We start from the raw sequence: 17,748 nt of genomic DNA, 5'->3' as shown, positions 1-17,748 counted from the left end.
TTTTTTCAACCACCTTAAAATGCAGAGAAACATACTCCATTCACAGGCTGTACAAAAATAGGCAGTTGGCCAGATTTGACTTCCAGGTCATAGTTTGCTAACTCCTTAATTAAACAAATTATTCACTGAATTTGAAGTCCAGCCTCTGTTAGTGTGAGAAGTGGAGATATAAAATATTTGCTCTTTTTCATTCACCCAATATCATTAAAATGTGCACACAAGCATAAAAAATAAGATTGAAATTCTGAATGTTCTCTGAGAGAAGAAGGTGATAACAGAGGATGAGATGTTTGGATGGCATCACCAACTCGATGGACATGAGTTTAAGCAAGCTCCAGGAGTTGGTTATGGACAAGGAAGCCTGGTGTGTTGCAGTTCATGGGGTCGCAAAGAGTCAGACATGACTGAGTGATTGAACTGAACTGAGAGATGTGGAATTCAAAAGATATCAAGACTACTCTTGAGTGAGTTTAATGACAAAGGGTTAATACAGAGGGTCCCTTTGGACCACAACTTTGATTAGCATGAGCTGGTTGACCTCAAGTTTCCTGTTTACCTCAAAGAGTTGCCATGAAAATAAAATTTTAGAAAACAGAAGAGGCTGGGAATATGAAGATACTTGTTATCCATAAAGTTTATATAGATGTGAATGATGACAAATTCTCTTCTTTGTTGTAATCTTTCTAGTTTGGTTTGGGAGAGCCAAAAGAAGTCAGAAACTTTTGCAAATGCCACAGGGTATGAGAGGCTGTTACATTTAATTGTATGATCAAGTTAATTAGGCCAAGTCACTTTAAAGAAAATAATTATTGGAGAGAAAAAAATCTTGTTTTGTTTGCTTGGCATAGATGTTGTTAACGTATAAGATTCAATAGGCCAATTTTAAGTTTCCAAACCTATGTGCCTTGCATGGTTGATGAGTATATAGTAAGATACTGACTGATTCCCTAAGTTCCTAGTGAGAAATGACAGGGCTTTGGGTGTCTGGATTACTCAAGTTGGGGATCATGTCTGAAGCTCCTAAAGTAATGGTCTGGTTAGAATAGACATTTCAGATAGGGTGGTTCAAATTCAATAAGCCCAGATCTCTATTTTGGAAATGGGATAGGCAACATCAACTAAATAGTTAAGCGGAAAGCAATTGAAAGGCTATTTAAGCATTAAATATAGGAAGACTAAAGCTAGCAACACAATGCTAAGCAAAACCAAAAAAAAGGCGGGGGGGGGATGGCTTGTAAAAATTTACAAAAGTTTTGTGTCCTTTCAGAAAAAAAAAAAAGAGCTCTTAAATAGAAAACCATAAAAATCCTGGAGTTCATATGACTTATTCACCTTTCAGTTTGAAAAAAGAGGCTGGATGTGAATGTTTTTAGTAGAATAACTGTTAGTTTTGTTGCAAGGTCAAATCGCAGTGTTGAAAGATAAAACAGAGCCATGAGCAGTGTCTATTTAAATCAGAAGGATTGAATGTCATGCCCTTCAGACTTTCAATTGTCTTGGCCATGATCCCTGGCATTTTAACCTAGGTACCTGTCCTTAAGAGGTGAAAAAACATTATAAAAAATTACAGGCCAGTCAGAAATAAAACAAAAGAAAAGGAAAAGAAGAAGCTAGCAAACCATCAAATAACCCATTGTGGATAACCTAAAGTAGCATGAGATGTTATGGTTTTAGAACACAAGGTTTTGAAAAGAACAAATCTCCCTAGATCAATTTAATTTATTTCAGTGAAAATGTACAAGAATATCAAAACAAGATGGAAACAATAACAGCCATCTGTCTTATTTCCAAGAAATCTTTTATCAATTCTATCTCAAAAGACATTCTTCTCAATAAGCAACAAAAGTGCAGACTTCAGTATAATATTTTGGTTGAAAAATAGCTGACTTTAAAGTAATTATGAATAACTCAATCCCAACTAGGGCCATATATACAATGTAACAATAACTAGTCCTAGAATATATTACATTTTACAACTTATGATAACCCCTCTCTAAAAATTGGGAATATCCTTATCAAATATACAGATAAAACTCACTGGGCAGAACTATTAATACTAATATAAAAGGAATAAATATATGTCAAGATGATATTATAAGCTGGCCAAGTTAACTATTGAAAGAAAAGAAAAGGTGATAAAATTAGATGAACATTAGGGAAGACAGCAAAAACACTTGTTCAGAAAGGTGAAGGGGGAATTCCCTAGTGGTCCAGTAATTCAGGCTCTGTTCTTCCACTGCATAGGGCACGGGTTTGATTCCTTGTTAAGACTAAGGAAAGTAAAATCTCACAAGCCACATAGTGCAGCCAAAACAAACAAACAAACCAAAAGGGGAAACATTTGTATAGAGGAACATAAATTTAAACTTTTGTCAAAGAAGATCAAATTTTAATATAAATGGTGGTGAAAATGAAGGACTCTTTCTTTATTGTGGGTTATATGACAAAGATGTCTGCCCCTCAGATTTTCTGGGATTGAAATATCTGCACGCCTCTGTTTCCATCCTTACCTGTGAGTCTCTGAGATTCTTGAAGGCAGTGACCAAACCTTAGTATACGCTTCCTTACACATTCCTGAAAGCATAGAAGGCTTTAAGATCTCTTCATTAGTATTATTGAATAGCTCAGTAGTTCGTCAGACTAAAATACCAACAATAGCATGAGTGGGCAATTTGAGGCAGAGAGGCTTGTGATGAATGTTCAGAAAATAATATAAAATATTTGAAAATAACCCACAGGAAATATTTAAATCTGATGAAGATATAAATGAAGTCAAGAACAAATCCCTGAAAACTTTGAAGTAAATCAAAAATTTTGTTTTTCCCAGAAAATTCAGCTGTTATTACTAGTTTATTGCTGTCAAGCAGTTATTGAATTTCTGTGAAGACTCTTGAGAGTCCCTTATACTGCAAGGAGATCCAACCAGTCCATTCTAAAGGAGATCAATCCTGGATGTTCATTGGAAGGACTGATGCTAAAGCTGAAACTGCAATACTTTGGCCACCTCATGCGACGAGTTGACTCACTGGAAAAGACTCTGATGTTGGGAAAGGTTGGGGGCGGGAGGAGAAGGGGACGACGGAGAGTGAGATGGCTGGATGGCATCACCGACTCTGTGGACATGAGTTTGAGTGTACTCCGGGAGTTGGTGATGGACAGGGAGGCCTGGTGTGCTGTGATTCATGGGGTCGCGGCGAGTCGGACGCGACTGAGCGACTGAACTGACTGACTGACTGACACTGAGTTTAAAATTGCCTTTTAAATATTAACCTCATGTTAAGGAAAGTATTTTTAAAAGTTTAGTTGATTAGATCTAACTGATGGAGATAAGACTTCCGGTACATAATGTATCCCAATAGCAGCATGGTAGGCTATCACAGAAATAGCACTTTTCATTTAGGTGGAGTTACTGGGCTAACTGCTCATCAGCATTGCTTTTATTATCATAAAAATAATAACATTCAACCCTCACATAGTACAGATCTTCAATGGTCTCAGAGATATGGGATGACTAATGCTTGTCCTTAAAGACATTAAGAATAGGCTTAGTTAAGGTCATGAACAACAGGCAGCACCATTTAAACTTTGGCCTTCATAAAAGATATAACAGCTGTACATATGTGTTCTATGGAAAATTAAAATAATATAAAAATAAAAATGAACCTCAAACTGGTCAGAATGGCCATCATTGAAAATTCAACAAACAATGAACACTGGAGAGGTTGTGGAGAAACGGGAAGCCTTTACTCTTGATGGGAATGTAAGTTAGTGCAGCCAGTATGGAAAACTGTGGAGGTTCCTTAAAATACTGAAAATAGAGTTGCCATATGATCATGCAGTCCCAATCCTGGGCATATACTGGAAAAAAGCTCTAATATGAAAAGATATATGTACCCCAATATTTATTGCAACACTATTTATAATAGCCAAGATGTAGAAGTAACCATTGACAGATGAACTGATAAAGAATATATAAATATAAATACATATATTAGAAATATATAATAGAATACTACTCAGCCATAAAAAATAATGCTGCTTGCAGCAACATGAATGAACCTGGGGATTATCATAGTTTGTGAGTTCAGACAAAGGAAGACAAATATAATATGATATTATTTCTAAATGGTATCTAAAAAAAATGATATTCAGTGAGCATATTTATAAAATAGAAACTTATTCACAGATGCAGAAAACAAACTTATGATTATCAAAGAGGAAAGTGTAGAAGATAAATTAAAAAATTGGAATTAACAGATACAAACTACCATATATTTAACAGATGACCAATAAGACCTATGGTATAACATGGGGATAAAATATTCAATACCTTATAACAACATATAATGGAAAAGAATCTGAAAAATAATATATGTATATGTATACCTATATATATGTGGAACAGTCGCATTGTTTTATACATGAAGCATTGTAAATCAACTATACTTCAATAAAAAATTTATTATATAATTAATTTTAAAAATATTACATGAGCAAATATATTTAAATATGTTCAAAACTGGCATTTTAATACATGTATACAAGTTGAAAAAATACTCAAACTCATGTTCATCGAGTTGGTGATGCCATTCAACCATCTCATCCTCTGTCAACCCCTTCTCCTCCTGCTTTCAATCTTTCCCAGCATCAGGGTCTTTTCAAATGAGTCAGCTTTTTGCATCAGGTGGTCAAAATATTGGAGCTTAAGCTTCAGCTTCAGCATCAGTCCTTCCAATGAATATTTAAGACTGATTTCCTTTAGGATGGACTGGTTGGATCTCCTTGCAGTCCAGGGGACTCTCAAGAGTCTTCCCCAACACCGCAGTTCAAAAGCATCAATTCTTTGGTGCTCAGCTTTCTTTGCAATCCATCTCTCACATCCATACATGACTACTGGAAAAAACCATAGCTTAGACTATATGGACCTTTGTTGGCAAAGCAATGCTTCTGCTTTTTAATGTGCTGTCTATGTTGGTCAAAAGTTTTCTTCCAAGGAGCAAGCGTCTTTTAATTTCATGGCTGCAATTACCACCTGCAGTGATTTTGGAACCCAGAAAAATAAAGTCAGCCACTGTTTCCACTGTTTCCCCATTTATTTGCCATGAAGTGATGGACCTGATGTCATGATCTTAGTTTTCTGAATGTTGTGTCTTAAGCCAACTTTTTCACTCTCCACTTTCACTTTCATCAAGAGGCTCTTTAGTTCTTCTTCGCTTTCTGCCATAAGGATGATGTCATCTGCATATCCGAGCTTTCTGATATTTCAGCAGCAGAGGCAGCACGGCGCTGGAGAGGTGGCTGAGTGGTGCTGGAGCAGACATGAGGAGATAACCCATGTCCAAGGTCAGAGAAGCACCAGCAAGATGGTAGGCACTGGAGCAATGGCTGCGCAGTGCTGGAGTGAATTTTTGGAGATACCCCATGACCAAGGTCAGATTAGCCCAGCAAGACAGTGGTACTGGAGAGACTTCGAGGAGTTACCCTACATACAAGGGCAAAGAAGTAGCCCCAGCAAAAGGATAGGAGGGGCAAATTTGCATTTAGAATCAAACCCCATTCCCGCCAGAGATGCTCAGAGGGCTCAAACAAACCTTGTGAGCACCAGGACCCAGAGAACTCACAGAGACTGAGCCAGAGCTGTGTTTCAGCATCTCCTGTGGAGACACAGGGCAGCAGTGGACTAGTAACTCCAAAGAGTCGCTCCAGCACTGCACAGCCACCACCTCAGTGCCTACCATCTTGCTGGGGCTTCTCTAACCTTGGACATGAGGTATCTTCTTACAGCCCATAGGGCCAGGAGCTCTGGGTGCAGCAGACTTGGGTATGGCTGGGTACAGTAGACTTGCATATGATATAAGCCCTCTTGGAGGAGGTCATTATTAACCCCACTATAGAGCTGCCAGAACTTACATAGGACTGGGAAATAGACTCTTGGAGGGCACAACAGAATGTTGTGCACCAGGACCCAGGAGAAAGGAACAGCAACCCCACAAGAGACTTGCCTGTGGATGTCCGGGAGTCTCTGGCTAAGGCGTGGGTCAGTGGTGACCTGCTGAGTGTTGCGGGCACTGACTATAGCAGTACATGCCTGGGATCTTTTGAGGGAGGTCACCATTATCTACATTACCTCCACCATAGTTTGGCCCCAAGGTAAATAGCAGGGAGGGAACACAGCTCCACTCATCAATAAAAAATTGTATTAAAGATTACTGAGCTTGGCCTCACCCATCAGAACAAGACCCAGTATCCCCCTCAGTCAGTCTCTCCCATCAGGAAGCTTCTTATTCTTCTCCATCAGAGGGCAAACAGACTGAAAACCACCATCACAGAAAACTAACTAATCTAATTACATGGAACACAGCCTTGTTAAATTATGAGCCATGCTGTGTAGGGCCAGCCAAGACTGACAGGTCATGGTGGAGAGTTCTAACAAAATGTGGTCCACCGGAGAAGGGAATGCAAATCACTTCAGTATTCCTGCCTTGAGAACCCCATGAACAGTATAAAAAGGCAAAAAGATAGGACACTGAAAGAAGAACTCCACAGGCTGGTAGGTACCCAATATGCTACTGGAGATCAGTGAAGAAATAACTCCAGAAAGAATGAAGTGATGGAAAAAAGCAAAAGCAACACCCAGTTGTGGATGTGACTGGTGATAGAAGCAAAGTCTGATGACATAAAGAGCAATATTCTCTAGGAACCTGGAATGTTAGGTCCATGAATCAAGGCAAATTGGAAGTGGTCAAACAGGAGATGGCAAGAGTGAACACTGACATATTAGGAATCAGCGAACTAAAATGGACTGGAATGGGTAAACTTAACTCAGATGACCATTATATCTACTACTGTGGGCAAGAATCCCTTAGAAGAAATGGAGTAGCCATCATATTCAACCAAAGAGTCAAATGCAATACTTGGATGCAATCTCAAAAATAACAGAATGATCCCTGCTCAAAATATTAAGTTTCCAAATTGTCTTCTGAATATGATCAAGAAATTGAACCCAGGTGAATCTGAAGAATGAACAACAAAATAGGAGAGCAATTGATTGGGGAGAATGCAAGATTCAGGCACATCAAAGTACAGTAACAGAACATTTTGGCAGATGACACTCAGAAATACTTTGTGCAAGAAAATTTAGTTAATCACCATGACATCATCCACAAAGTGAAATTCACCCACTCACTACCATATTAGTATTGATGATCTGCCCAGAATCTACTATCTGTTGATAGTCTATCCTTCTTCAATAGTATAGTAACTTAGTTGCTATAGCTTGTCTGAATAGCTAATGCCATAGATTAGAGTTCCAAAGCAAAGCAAATTATTTTTGCTTTAATAAATGGATAGCCTGAAGAATTAAGGAAACATCAATTCCCCGAAGATTTGAGTATGAATACTGCCTGTTTTCTCATCAACAGGAGAATCATCTTTCCTACCATATGTTGAGTGACTATTTAAGACTTTTACAAAATGGTTCCAGGCATTCATGTTTCCACATACAGCAACTGAAAAGCTAGATAAAGTCAAAAGTATAAGGTCAAGTGTTTAAGGTTTAGAATTTTAACCCAAGTAGGTCTGAATTGGGTAGGCAGAGAAACAGGAGATGAAATAAAATTCCAGAGCATCACTAAGTCTTCTTCAAGTTTTCCTTCCTTTCTCACTCCTTGAGCCAAGGAGGAGTTCTAGTTACAAATGTCTGTAGGAGTCATGGACTATATTACCTCTCTTCTCTTGATTATTTTGATCTCTTTCCATCCTTCTAAATGTATGTTAAAGATACCTCATTGTCTTAGCCTTAGTCCACACATTCTTTTGTCAGGAAGAGATTTCCCACTGGGTTCCTTCAAACAAATGCCCTTATATCTTGGGACCCTCCTCCTTCTGGGAATGAGAAAAGAGAGAAGGCAGAGGATATAATGGATCATCAAAATAGACTCCAAAACAGGAAAAATTGGGAGAATCAGAATTAATGCATGTGAAAGTTGAGAAAAACTTAGTGAATGTAGTGCTATAGCTTTTAAATTTCAGCTTTTAAATACAATAGTGTCAATCTGGTAAGAGACAGACTATTAGTTTTAGGAAACACTTTTCTGAGTAGTTCTGTGGCCACTGGTACAGGCTACCAGATATAATCACTATTCTTGAAGATTGGCTTTAAATAAGTTAACAATATTTACTGGAAAGATGAGAGTGATTTCTGCACAGAAAAGAGAGCCCAGATGCTGTGCTAATGTTAGAGAGCAAGCAAAGGGCAAAGAGGATGATAATATTGTGATTTAATTGTCAGAGTTTACACATTTCAATAATCTCAAATGTTAAAAAAGATTTTTAAAAATTAAACTGTGTAACTCAGATTGGAACTTGAGCCCACAGTCTTTTAACCAAGCTTATAAACCTGGTTTCAGGTTTTACTGGATCTCAGGTTCTTACAGAAAGAATTCAGTGAGAGACAAAGTCATAGGTAAGATACAGATTTATTTAGAGAAAAACACCCTCCATAGAAAGAGTATGGATCATCTCAGAAGGTGAGAATGACCTTGAATATGGTGTGGTTAATTTTTATCAGCTGGATAATCTCATAAGGCTAATGAATGGGAGGATTATTCCAATTATTTGGAGAGGGGGGCAGAGGTTTCTAGGAATTGGGTCAATGCCCACTTTTTGGTCTTTGATGATCAGCTTTAGAACTGCCATATGCTGGTGGATGTGTCACTTTGTTTAGGCTAATGTATTACAAAAAGCATATGATGAGGTTCATGGTCAACTAGAAGATGAATATTCCTCCATCTTGGACCTAATTGATTCTAACCAGTTTTCATCACATCATATGGCTATGTCATTCTTTTAAAGACTGTGCCCAGCTGTCTTCCTTCCTATTTCAAAAAAAGAATATGATGTTAAACTAAAGGAAAAAAAAAAAGATGATGAACACTCCATTATACGTGTGAAACCCCTCTGATTAAGCAGAATTCTTCTTTTAATGAACTGTGTGGGTCCATGGGTCTTTTGCTATTCTGGGCTTCATTTTCCCTTAAAATGAAGGAACTAGTTAAGATGTATTATGAGGATCTTCCTAACTCAATTTAAGATTTGAAGATTTTATTTTTTATTTATCTATTTTTGTAGTTGGGGGATAATTGTTTTAAAATGTTTATATATCAATTCAGGTCAGTTCAGTTGCTCAGTCATGTCTGACTCTTTGAGACTCTTGGCCTGCAGCATGCCAGGCTTCCAGTCCATCAACAACTTCCAGAGCTTACTCAAACTCATGTCCATCGAGTTGGTGATGCCATCCAACCATCTCATTCTCTGTCATCCCCTTCTCTTCCTGCCTTCAATCTTTGCCAGCATTGGGGTCTTTTCCAAGGACTCATTACTTCACATCAGGTGGCCAAAATATTGAGGTTTCAGCTTCAGGATCAGTCCTTCCAATGAATATTTAAGACTGATTTCCTTTAGGATGGACTGGTTAGATCTCCTCACAGTCCGAGGGACTCTCAAGAGTCTTCTCCAACACCACGGTTCAAAAGCATCAACTCTTCGGATTCAGATATCTTTATAGTCCACTTCTCACATCCATATGTGACTACTGGAAAAAACATATCTATGACTAGATAGATTTTGTTGGCAAAGTAATGTCTCTGCCTTTTAATATGCTTTCTAGGTTGGTCATAGCTTTTCTTCCAAGGACCAAGTGTCTTTTAATTTCATGGCTGCAGTCACCATCTGCAGTAATTTTGGAGCCCCCCAAAATAGTCTGTTACTGTATCCACAGTTTCCCCATCTATTTGCCATGAAGTGATGGGACTGGATGTCATGATCTTTGTTTACTGAATGTTGTGTTTTAAGCCAACTTTTTCATTCTCCTCTTTCACTTTCATCAAGAGGCTCTTAATTCTTCTTCACTTTCTGCCATAAAGGTGGTGCCATCTGTGTATATGAGATTATTGATATTTCTCCTGGCAATTTTGATTCCAGCTTGTGTTTCATCCAACCAGGTATTTCAAATGATATACTCTGCATATAAGTTAAATAAGCAGGGTGACAATATACAACCTTGATGTACTTCTTTCCCTATTTGGAACCAGTCTGTTCCATGTTCAGTTCTGACTGTTGCTTCCTGACCTGTAGACAGATTTCTCAGGAGACAGGTTAGTTTGTCTGGTATTCCCATCTCTTTCAGAATTTCCCACAGTTTATTGTTATCCACCCAGTCAAAGGCTTTGGCATAGTCATTAAATAAGAAATAGATGTTTTTCTGGAACTCTCTTGCTTTTTCCATGATCCAATGGATTTTGGTAATTTGATCTCCGGTTCCTCTGCATTTTCCAAATCCAGCTTGAACATCTGGAAGTTCACAGTTCACATACTTTTGACGCCTGACTTGGAGAATTTTGAGCATTGCTTTTCTAGCATGCGAGACGAATGCAATTGTGTGGTAATTTGAGCATTCTTTGACATTGCCTTTCTTTGGAAATGGAATGAAAGCTGACCTTTTCCAGTCCTGGGGTCACTTCTGAGTTTTCAAAATTTGCTCGCATATTGAGTGTAGCACTTTCATAGCATCATTGTTTAGGATTTGAAGTAGCTCAATTGGAATTCCATCACCTCCACTGCTTTTGTGTGTGTGTGTGTGTGTGTTCACTACTTTGTTCATAATGATGTTTCCAAGGCAAACCATTCAATATCACAGTTATCCAAGTCTGTGCCCCAACCAGTAAGGCTGAAGAACCTGTTGAACAGTTCTATGAAGAGCTACAAGAACTTCTAGAACTAATATCCAAAAAGTTTGTCCTTTTCATTATAGGGGACTGGAATGCAGAAGTAGGAAGTCAAGAGCTACCTGCAGTAACAGACAAATTTGGCCTTGGAGTACAAAATGAAGCAGGGCAATGGCTAACAGAGTTTTGCCAAGAGAACACACTGGTCATAGCACACACTCTCTTCCAACAACACAAGAGAGAAATCTACACATGGATATCACCAGATGTTCAATACAAATACCAGATTGATTACATTCTTTGCATCCAAAGATGGAGAAGCTCTCTACAGTCAGCAAAAACAGGACCAGGAACAGACTGACTCAGATCCTGAACTCCTTATTGCAAAATTCATACATAAATTGAAGAAAGTAGGGAAAACCACTAGACCATTCATTCAGGTATGACCTAAATCAAATCACTTATGATTATACAGTGGAAGTGACAAATAGATTCACGGGATTAAATCTGATAGAAAGAATGCATGAAGAACTATGGATGCAGGTTCATGACATAGTACAGGAGGCAGTGATCAAGACCATCCCCAAGAAAAAGAAACTCAAAAAGGCAAAATGGTTGTCTGAGGAAGCCGTATAAATAGCTGAGAAAAGAAGAGAAGCTAAATGCAAAGGTGAAAAGAGAAGATACACCCATTTGAATGCAGAGTTCCAAAAAATAGCAAGGAGAGATAAGAAAACCTTTCTCAGTGATCAATGCAAAGAAATAGAGGAAACAATAGAATGGGGAAGACTAGAGATCTCGTCAAGAAAATTAGAGATACCAAGGGAACATTTCATGAAAGATGAGCTTGATAAAGAACAGGAATGGTATATGGACCTAAAAGAAGCAGAAGATATTAAGAAGAGGTGGCAAGAGTACACAGAAGAACCATACAAAAAAGATCTGCATGACCCAGATAACCACAATGATGTGATCACTCATTTAGAGCCAGACATCCTGGAATGAAAAATCAAGTGAACATTTAGAAGCATCACTACACGCAGAAGTGTTCCTTAAATAACCAATGAGTTGATTGGGGTTAAGATGGAGACACACACTGATAAGTTCCTGAAAAAGTCTTAAAAAATAGGACCAAAAAAATATTAATGTAAAGAATACTTGATATGTGTTGAAACTTAAAACTAGGTACTATGCTAGAAACTTAATACAACAGCCCTATGAAATAGGCATTATTATTATTTTTTCTTTCTTTCCTAGTTTTCAGATAAGGAAACAGCTTTTGAGAGAGCTTCTCTACGAAGCTTCCCATGACTACTTAAGCCTACGTGGGATTGCATTCTTTGGCTACTTATTACTCTAGAAAAACTTTTCACTGAATTATGACTCTATAAATGGTTTCCTTACGTACAACTGGCTCACAATTTTAAGTTTGCTGCAGAATATACGCTAAAATTCCTCCAGTATTTTCCGCATTCCCCACAGTGTTAACTTCAATTCCCGGGTCATAGTAGGCACCCGCAGTTAACTTTAACTTAAATAATTAACTTTAAAAATAATTTAATAAACTTAAAACATGTGTGTATTTTAAGAAGTAAAAATGTTTGATAAATCTTAGAATTAAAATAACAATTTTCTACCCTGATTACCTCCTCACCTGATTTTAATGCCCCCCCCCAAAAAAAAAGACTTGAATCCATTTCAGTTTTTTCTTCTGATTGTTGTTGTTTAGTCACTGATTTGTGACCCCTATGGACTTTAGCCTGCCAGCCTCCTCTGCCCATGGGATTTTCCAGGCAAGAATACTGGAGTGGGTTGCCATTTCCTTCCCCGGGATATTTTAGCAACCCAGGGTTCGAACCCATGTCTCCTGCATTCAGGTGGATATTTTATCACTGAGCCACCCGGCACCCTTTTCTTCTGGTACTTTGTCTATTTTTCTAAATAATATGCTTATGCTGCTAAATTTTGACTTTTCAATTTTAAATATCAATAAGATATTTCTACTGTTGACAATAAGGATTGACCTTTCTTATATACCCTGTACCATCCACACAGAAAAATGAATGCATAATCATTTGCATTAATATTCAGTGTTTATATCATTGTGACTATGCATATATTAGCCAACCTGGGCCAATTAATGTACAACAATTGCATTTATTCTCTTACAAATATTTATTTCTTTATATTTTCACCTGCTTCATTGGTCATATGCCTATTACAAGCTTAGCATTAAACTGCCTGACATGTGAATGTCCTTTCAATCTGATGAAATACATCAGGTCTGTGGTTTCCTTTTATCCTTTATTCTAAAGCCTTTGATCTACCTGTTCCTACCATGAATTCTGTTCTCCAGGTCCATTACTGAGCTATCCTCCTGGGGTTTCCCTTCACCATCATCCAGGAAATTCACTATCCTATGTTTTATTTTACATTTTATTCCATTTGCCTGGATACCATGTCTTTCTTCTCTTTGACTTTTTCTCTTATTTTGGGGGAGTGTATCTTGAGAAAAGCAGATGAGGGAAATGAAAAATCTTAGACCTTTGTTATACGTAAAGTCCTAGCTCTTTTCTTTACCTGATTATTAGGCAGGTGAATTACAGAATTTTTAGCTTGAAAATATTTTCCTTTAGAATTTTGAAGGCAATGCTTCACAGCAATTTTAGCTTTGGATAGAAGGATTGGAAAATCTTATGTCATTTCAATTCCTTATGCAACATAAGATGACTGTTTATATACACTTTCTAAGACTTTGAGGGTTTTCCTTTTGTTGCTGTTCTGGAATTCCATGATGACACTGCCATTTTTGAGTACTTTTCTGTTCATTGTGTTTTGCACACAGCAAACCCGTCTTGGCTGTGGTTTAAAAAGTGCAAGCATTCTTTGAGAAATTTCTGTTTTCTGATTTATCTGACTGTCTATGTGGAAAAAATGATTTGGGGAATCTAGGTCTGATTCTCCCCCCCTCCCCACCTCTCTCTCTCTCTTTTTTTTTTTTGGTCTATTCCTCCATCATTATAACTTTTCTTCCTGAGCATTTTTTTATACATTATTGATTGTGTTTCTCCACTTGGATAGCTTCTGATATCATACTTTTGCTTTCCAAGAGCCCTTTTGCATTTAATGTTTTATTTATTGTAGTATCTTATTCTTTTCTCCCTTCATCTTTTTTTTTCATCAAAATTAATTATATTACAAATACTAGTTTGAACAAATCTACAAGTTTGAACAAATTCACATTATTTAAACTAGATTTTCTCGAACACACATTTGTGAGTCAGGTGTGAAGAATGCTCCTCCCCAGAGATACTAGCCTAAATCAGCAGGACTGAGGGGAGAGTAGACTAGCAACTTCATTCCCTTCCTGGGTTGGCTTCTTTGCCCTGTCCTCCCAAAAAGCTGTTAACCACACTTATCACATCTCATCAGCTGACTCTTTCCTGTCACGTATTATTGAAATAAAACAACACACATGAATATTTGTCAGTCTTTTCTCTACCAGGGTTATTTTATGAACTGAATTTTATCTCCTGCCAAATTCATATGTTGAGGCCCTATTCTTCAGTGTGACTTATTTGGAGAAAGGGTCTTCAGAGAGGCAGTTCAGTTCAGTCAGTTCAGTCGCTCAGTCACGTCCGACTCTCCGCGACCCCATGAATCACAGTATGCCAGGCCTCCCTGTCCATCACCATCTCCCAGAGTTCACTCAAACTCATGTCCACAGAGTCGGTGATGCCATCCAGCCATCTCATTCTCAGTCGTCCCCTTCTCCTCTCGCCCCCAACCTTTCCCAGCATCAGAGACTTTTCCAGTGAGTCAACTCATCACATGAGGTGGCCAAAGTATTGCAGTTTCATCTTTAGCATCAGTCCTTCCAATGAACACCCAGGATCGATCTCCCTTAAAATGGACTGGGTTGGATCTCCTTACGGTACAAGGGACTCTCAAGAGTCTTCTCCAACACCACAGTTCAAAACATCAATTCTTCGGCAATCAGCTTTCTTCACAGTCCAGCTCTCACATCCATACATGACCACGGGAAAAACCATAGCCTTGACTAGACGGACCTTCGTTGGCAAAGTAATGTCTCTGCTTTTTAATATATTATCAAGGTTGGTCATAACTTTCCTTCCAAGGAGTAAGCGTCTTTTAATTTCATGGATGCAATCAGCATCTGCAGTGATTTTGGAGCCCCAAAAAATAAAGTCTGACACTGTTTCCACTGTTTTTCCATCTATTTCCCATGACATGATGGGACCAGATGCCATGATCTTTGTTTTCTGAATGTTGAGCTTCAAGCCAACCTTTTCACTCTCCTCTTTCACTTTCATCAAAAGGCTTTTGAGTTCCTCTTCACTTTCTGCCATAAGGGTAGTGTCATCTGCATATCTGAGATTATTGATATTTCTCCCAGCAATCTTGATTCAGAGAGGCAAGTAAGATAAAATGAAGTCATGGGGGTAGTTCCTTAATCCAACAGGACTGGTGTCCTTATAAGTTGAGAAAGAGATAGAAGAGAAAGAATCCTCTCTCTCCTTCTCTGTGTAAGCACACAGAGGACGGGGTGTGAGGAGGTGGCTGTGAGGTAGTGAACCAGGTATAAAACTCACACCAACACCAAACCCAACAGCACTTTGATCTTGGACTTTTAGCTTCCAGAACTGATGAGAAAATAATTTGTTGTTGTTGTTGTTTGTTTAAGCCATACAATCTGTAGTATTTTGTTATGGCAACTTTAGTGGACTAAAACAGTAGTCTCATAATCAAATCAAACTTGTACAAGCTACTTTAATAACTGTTCTATACTGGGTCCAGTTTGGTGAATACAATCACTAATTTCTAGGAATCATCAGCTTAGAGAGAAAATGGAAGCATCCATTCTCTATACCTGGTGTAAAACCTTATGACTTCCTGGGGGTCTTAGATAACTGAAATTCTAGAGATACTTCAGATCTCAGAATCTCATTTCAATAATTTTAAATGTCCAGTGTTAGTTATTAACCAAAACTTTACTAGATTACAACTTAAAACTCCTTTCAAAGAAGGAGTTGGTGTTTCTGCATGCCTTTTTGTTGGTTGAATACCCAGTCCTTGAAGAACTCACCAGCTGATGTTTTCAAATTCAATAAATTGAGGAAAGATGATGAGGGACTGAAATATGTTGCTGTACTCACTACACGCCTTCCCCTGAAGAAGAAGTTAGGAATGGATTGGGATTGTTTAAGCTTGTTTGGGGTTATGTGTCTCCAGTGCTGATGGTACTGTACAGATGTCTATAAAAGAAAAAAATGATGATAATATAGTGACAAAAATGTGAAGAAATAGAACTTCAGTTCCCTCAATGTGATCAACAGGAATTCATATTTGATTAAATATTTTCTCAGCTTTCTTGAGATATAATTAGCAAATAAAAATTGTGTCTATTCCGAGTGTACACCATGATGACTTAGTATACATATATATTGTGAAATGATTATCACAGCCAAATTAATTAATCCATCTACGAAAAAGTACAAATGGTGAGGTATAACATTTTTCCTTCATAAGTATGAAATTCAAATCATACATTATTCATATATGCATTGTATTGTTGAAGTAGAATCAATATGCCTTTTTTTGTACTGTATTGTTCACTTTGCCTTTTTTTTATTTTTCTAATTATTATTCACATGATTATATAAAGTTTTTTTTCTATTTCTTTTTTTTTTTTAATTATGGAAGTATGATAGCACATTTACAAGAGAACTGGAAAATACAGAACAAAGTTACATATAGTTCCACTATTTATTACAATTATTAGTTGGAGTTTCAATATCAAATCCTCAAAAATTACTAAAGTGTATATATAGAAAATTAGAAGGAGATAGTAGACCTGAAAACACCATGAACCTATTCAACATAGTTAAGATTTATATAATTTTTACACAACAGTAGGATATAAATTCTACTCAAGTTCACACAGACTATAAACTAAGAGACACTGGAACACATCAAGGACATAAGTTAGTTAGCTCAGTGTGTGCTCAGTCATGTCTGACTCTTTCTGACCCCATGGGCTGTAGCCTGCCAGGCTCCTCTGTCCATGGGATTATCCTGGCAAGAATATTGGAGTGGTTATCATTTCCACCTCCCAGACAAAGTTCTTTATAATAACAATTTTATTAATCCTATTTCCTTTCTTTTTTATTGATATTAATTTTATTATTAATACTAAAAATAATTTTGTCTAATAAAAGTGATTGGCTAAAAAATGCCTTGCTGTGGTTATAAAATATGCTAGTTGTGCCACTGGGGGGAAGTATAGCGTCTTCCCTGACTTAGCATGGGGATCCAGAAATACCTACAGCAGAGCAGCTTATGAAGGCATCCCGTTCTCTGTCCACTTTGAGAACCAGCCTTGCCCCTCCTCTGCTGTCCTCTTCATAGAAGCTTATTCCATCCATGACATTTCCCACAGATGCTCCCCTTGTGCCTTTATCCTATTGGTTATACAGTTTCTTGCAATTAGCATTTCTGTTTCCAATGTACCTTCTTTCTGAATCCTTTAAACCCATTAAGGATTCAGTTCAGTTCAGTTCAGTTGCTCAGTCATGTCCGACTCTTTGCGACCCCATGAATCACAGCACGCCAGGCCTCCCTGTCCATCACCAACCCCCGGAGTTCACTCAAACTCTTGTCCATCGAGTCGGTGATGCCCTCCAGCCATCTCATTCTCTGTCGTCCCCGTCTCCTCCCACCCCCAGTCCCTCCCAGTATCAGACTCTTTTAAGGATTAGAGGTAGTTTTATCTTCTTAATGAAAAGTTTCTTGCCACTGCTCCAGAAATATGGTTCAGTGCCCTCTCTGAGCTTCACTGCACACCATAAATTCTTCTCTGTTGACACCTACATAAGTTACTCTTTTTTTGTGTGAAATATTTCAAATATATCCTGAGACTACATTTATTACATTCTTTGGGGAAAATTTTTCATATATGATTAAAAGTACAAAAAATAACAAATTATCATGCACCAATCAAGAA

This window comes from Moschus berezovskii, chromosome 2, assembly GCF_049115385.1.
Source record: "Moschus berezovskii isolate FMDL1 chromosome 2, NW_MosBer_1.0, whole genome shotgun sequence".
Taxonomy (NCBI): Eukaryota; Metazoa; Chordata; class Mammalia; order Artiodactyla; family Moschidae; genus Moschus; species Moschus berezovskii.
The sequence above is the reverse complement of the archived record's forward strand: the minus strand, read 5'-3'. Positions refer to the sequence as shown.